This window comes from Durio zibethinus, chromosome 12, assembly GCF_047325235.1.
Source record: "Durio zibethinus cultivar Kanyao isolate XHJ-2024 chromosome 12, ASM4732523v1, whole genome shotgun sequence".
In the NCBI taxonomy this organism is placed as follows: Eukaryota; Viridiplantae; Streptophyta; class Magnoliopsida; order Malvales; family Malvaceae; genus Durio; species Durio zibethinus.
In genome coordinates this window covers 4,438,567-4,444,566 of record NC_143173.1, presented here as the reverse complement: position 1 = coordinate 4,444,566, position 6,000 = coordinate 4,438,567, and positions in this window count along the sequence as shown.

Here is a 6,000-nt window from a genome sequence, read left to right as displayed (position 1 = left end):
TATAGGATTTTGTATTTGATTTATGTTAAGCTTCATTAAATTAAATGAACTCATGTAATATAAAAAAATGCATTCAATAATATGTGAAGCATTGCTTTAATTTATGGGTTTGTTAAGGAATGCTTGAGGTACTCATTAAGATTATTATATTAAAAAAAATTTTAATATTTCTTTTCAATGCATTGAAACTATCACATAAATTATCTATACTAAACTAAATTAAAAGAATCCCTTAAGCATTTTTATGTGACACTAATTCAATATTGGTAAATTATCATTGCACCTTTATTCATCAATTTTATTTTTAATTATTTTACTTTATTTGTTTGTCTTAATTTATTTTTATTTAATTATTTTTAATTTAGTTTAATTTTTTATTTATTTAAATTTAAAAATTAGGATAGATTTTGATTAGTAAAAAATAATAATTTTAAATTTGAAAAAAATGTAATAAAATTTTGAAAGTAAATAAAAAATATTCCAATAATGAAATTTTCAATAATCACAAACAATTGAATTTCTAAAAATTTTTTATATGAGATGTTTTTTAAAATTTTATCCAAATTATGGAAAAATTTAGAAAAACAAAATTAGCAATGATAATTGACATTAATTTTCAGCAAAAAATAAAATGTATTAAAATTTAGAAACAAATAAAAACTATTTCAAAGATGATAAAATTTTGAAAAAATAAAAAAAAATTGCAAAAAAAAATCATAGAAATATAGTTTTCTTGTTATCTAAGATATATAATTATGTGTACAACTAAATAGAAGATGATGATTAATAATTAAAATAAGTCACAACCAAGGTCTAACCGTCTAAGTGTATATTTGTGATATATTACAACGGAATTATTTCTACTTCTTTCCCAAGAAATCAAATCCTTTGGCAGAGGAATTAGTAAACTGACTTAATAACTTCTATATGTATTGAAGTTCAAAGTTTCCCAAATTGTAACGGCGGCTTCAATTTTTTAAGTCGAGAAAAAAAAATGGAGGTGAAAGGAGTAAGGGTTAGGATTCTTGGGAGGGGATCGTATGGGGCTGTACATTTGGTTCAAATGATAGGTCATGTTTCTCAGTTTAATTTATGTTCGGTTTGATTAAATTAAATAAACTCATGTAATATAAAAAAATGCATTCAATAAAATGTGAAGCATTGCTTTAATTTATAGGTTTGTTAAGGAATGCTTGGGGTATTCATTAAGATTATCATATTAAAAAATCTTTTAATATATTTTTGCAATGCATTGAAACTATCACGTAAATTATTGAAACTACACCAAATTAAAAGAATCCCTTAAGGATTTTTATGTGACACTTATTCAAAATTGGTAAATTATCATTGTACCTTAATTCGTCAATTTTATTTTTAATTATTTTACTTTATTTGTTTGTTTTATTTTATTTTTATTTAATTATTTCTTTATTGTTAATTTATTTTAATTTTTTATTTATTGAAATTTAAAAATTAGGATAGATTTTGATTAGTAAAAAATGATAATTTTAAATTTGAAAAAATGTATTAAAATTTTGAAAATAAATAAAAAATATTCCAATGATGAAATTTTTAATAATCACAAATAATTAAATTTTAAAAAAATTTTTAAATGAGATGTTTTTTAAAATTTTATCCAAATTATGGAAAATTTTAGAAAAAAAATTTAGTTATGATAATTGATATTAATTTTTCAGCAAAAAATAAAATGTATTAAAATTTTGAAAAAAAAAATAAAAACTATTTCAAAGATGATAAAATTTTGAAAATAAATAAAACATATTGCCAAAAGAAAAAGAAATTCATAGAAATATAGTTTTCTTGTCATCTAAGATATATAATTATATGTACAACTAAATAAAAGAAGATGATTAATAATTAAAATAAGTCATAATCAAGGTCTAACCGTCTAAGGGTGTATTTATGATATAATACAATGGTATTATTTCTACTTCTTTTGCAAGAAATCAAATCCTTTGGCAGAGGAACTAGTAAACCTACTTAATAACTTCTATATGTATATATTGAAGTTCAAAGTTTCCCAAATTCTAATAGCAGCTTTAGTTTTTCAAGTCGAAAAAAAAATAGAGGTGAAAGGAGCAAGGGTTAAGGTTCTGGGGAGGGGATCTATGGGGTTGTACATTTGGTCCAAACAATAGGTCATGCTCCTCAGTTTTATGCTGTTAAATCTGCTGATTAGACAATATCGTCGTCTCTACGAAAGGAACATCAGATCCTTCAACAGCTTATCGGTTGCCCCAACATTGTTCGGTGCTTTGGTGCTTTCACCAGCGTTCGAAGGGGTGGTCAAGGAAACGTTTTCAACCTGTTTCTTGAATATGCTTCAGGAGGCAGCCTGTTGGATTTGATGAGGGATTATGGAGGTAAAATACCTGAACGAGATGTTAAGTGCTATGCAAGGATGATACTGGAAGGGCTGGTCGACATTCACAAGAAAGGATGCATTCATTCTGATCTCAAGCCAGGTAACATTCTGCTTTTTCCTCCTCAAGATAGTATTGGCTTGAATACTTTAAAGATTGCGGATTTTGGGTTAGTTAAACAATATGGGGTAGAAGATAAAAGGATGTGGGAATATGGTTTTCGAGGCACAGCAATTTATGTCTCCTGGATCTGTCATTGGAGAAGTTACTGGAGCATTGGATATATGGTCACTCGGCTGCATCATCGTTGAGATTATACTTCACGAAAATGAAGCTAACAGGAATGAAAATTAATTAATTTAGGAGATAATCAAGCAAGCATATTTCTTTGGAATTCATTTTTCTTAAATCATTTTTCCATTGATAAAAAAAGAAACACCAGTTAATAAACATTAGACGAATAATCAATCTAAAATTTAATTTTTATTCATACAATCATCTTTAAGAAACATACAATAAATTTAAAATATAAATTCTAACTATTAAAACCTCTTTCATAAATAAATATATATATATATATAAAAGCTAATAATTCATCTTCTCATTTACCAATGAAATGAAGTTACATAATTTAATCATTCACCAAAGTATCTGAATGTGTAATGGTAAAGGGTAGAGTGAGCGAGAGTGCTAATTGCCTGGAGAAGTGTGCTTGTAAAATAACATGGGGAGACAGCTAAACAGGCTAAGTGGGAAGAAGATTTACAATGAATATTAAATAACATGGAGTTGATTCAACACAATGGATTACAAAGTAAAGTGGATAAATGTCTCTCTCTATATACGCTTGTGGTAACATCTATTTTACATACACCATCACCTAGAAGGTAGCTCTGTAGGTTGACCACTCAAGGAAGGATTTGATGAACTAGAAGAAAGGGATCCATTATCTTGTGAGGGTTTAAAACCCCATTTCAATTCTACATCAGAGGGTTCCACCACATGTGCCGCTCCATCGCTCATGCCTAGCGCAATCTGGTTAGGCTTGGTTGGATGAGCAGCTATGACCACTGCATACGCGCTGTTGCTGCTGCAGAAAGTTTTTATCAATGACGGTGAAGTTGTACTGCTTTTTACGGTTGTATGTCGAAATATTTAAATTTCCGTGTAAAATTTTCAAATATTCATCCCTCTGACGTGACTGACAAAGAAGGTATGTAAGCAAAAGGTGCTATTCGACATCTCACCCTCAAGTTATCCGAATAATATGTAGGATTAAGGGTATAAAAGATATATTAAAACTCATAAGTTATTTGATTTCGACTCGGATAAACTCAAATTTAACTCGATCATTGTCAAGTTGAGTTCAAGCAGCTTGATTTATTATGTGAGTCAAGTTCGAGTTTTCTAACATTTGGTTCGAGTAAGTCATAGACTTAATCTAATTTTTATATTTTAATATATATTTTAACTAAAAAATTATTATTTTATCTTTTTATATATGAATTTGAATTTGAGTTCGAATATTAATAATCGAGTTTGAAGTCTAGTATGGTAATTGAGTTCTTTTTTTTTTAATCTGATAAACGAGCTTAATTGAGTAAGTTCGAGTAGTTTAAGTTTTATATTAAATTGTGATCTTAAAATTTAAAACTTGATCAAGTTTGAGTTAAGTTTTAAGTAATGAATTTTGAGTGGAGCTTAAGTTTCTCATTTTATCAACTCGGCTCGACTCGATTACATTCTTATGTAAGATTAAGTATATGGTTAATTTTATTTAAAAAAAAATAATAGAGAGAAAAGCAAAAGATAAAAAATGAATAAGAGAAAAGCAAACAATATAAAATAAACCAAATAGAATTTAAAGTTTTGATGTAATGCAATTTTTATGTTGATAATACATTTATTAAAACTATTCCAAGGAATTTTAGAACTCAATTTTCAATCGGATGGTATAGGACATTAAAGTTAATTTGAGGGGTAATTTTGGTAGTGGTTACATTATTAAGGTTAAATTTGATTTTTGGTTCATAAGTTTGTGTTAATTAAGTCATGATACATTTTTTTTAAAAAAATTTTCACATTGCTAACGGCTAAAATTTTTTTGTTTGGCATTTATGTTGAAAAAAAAATTAAAAGAATAGGAAGAGAAAAGAGTTTAATAGTGTAAACAAATTGAATATAATCGAATGGAGATATGTCCTTAATTTGTTATTTTATATTTAGAATTGTTTGAATTTATTTCATATTTGATAAAAAAATTATTCTATTTGTTTGAACTTAATTTGTTTAAATGATAAGATGTTCATATTTCATTTGTATTTAATATGATTAAATTAAATGAACTCGTGTAATATAAAAAAAAATGCATTCATATATGTGAAGGATTGCTTTAATTTATAGGTTTGTTAAGGAATGCTTGGGGTACTCATTAAGATTATCACATTAAAAAAAATTTTAATATTTCTTTTCAATGCATTGAAACTATCACATAAATTATCTTTACTAAATTAGATTAAAAGAATCCCTTATGTATTTTTATGTGACGCTTTTTCAATATTGGTAAATTATCATTGTACCTTTATTTGTCAATTTTATTTTTAATTATTTTACATTATTTGTTTGTTTTATTTTATTTTTATTTAATTATTTTTAATTTATTTTAATATGTTATTTATTTAAATTTAAAAATTAGGATAGATTTTGATTAGTAAAAAAAATAATTTTAAAACTGAAAAAATGTATTAAAAATTTGAAAATAAATAAAAAATTATTCAAATGATGAAATATTTAATAATCACAAACAACTGAAATTCTAAAAAAATTTTATATGAGATGTTTTGTAAAATTTTACCCAAATTATGGAAAATTTTAGAAAAAAAATTTAGTAATGACAATTGACATTAATTTTTTCAGCAAAAAAATAAAATGTATTAAAATTTTGAAAAAAAATAAAAACTATTTCAAAGATGATAAAATTTTGAAAATAAATAACAAATATTGCAAAAAAAAATTAATTTATAGAAATATAGTTTTCTTGTTATCTAAGATATATAATTATGTGTATAACTAAATAGAAGATGATGATTAATAATTAAAATAAGTCACAATCAATATCTAACCGTCTAAGGGTATATTTGTGATTTATTACAACGGAATTATTTTTACTTCTTTTGCAAGAAATCAAATCCTTTGGCAGAGGAACTAGTAAACCGACTTAATAACTTCCATATGTATTGAAGGTCAAAGTTTCCTAAATTCTAATAGCAGCTTTAGTTTTTTAAGTTGAGAAAAAAAAATGGAGGTGAAAGGAGTAAGGGTTAAGGTTCTTGGGAGGGGATCGTATATTACAACGGAATTATTTTTACTTCTTTTGCAAGAAATCAAATCCTTTGGCAGAGGAACTAGTAAACCGACTTAATAACTTCCATATGTATTGAAGGTCAAAGTTTCCTAAATTCTAATAGCAGCTTTAGTTTTTTAAGTTGAGAAAAAAAAAATGGAGGTGAAAGGAGTAAGGGTTAAGGTTCTTGGGAGGGGATCGTATGGGGCTGTACATTTGGTCCAAACGATAGGTCATGTTCCTCAATTTTATGCCGTGAAATCTGCTGATGAG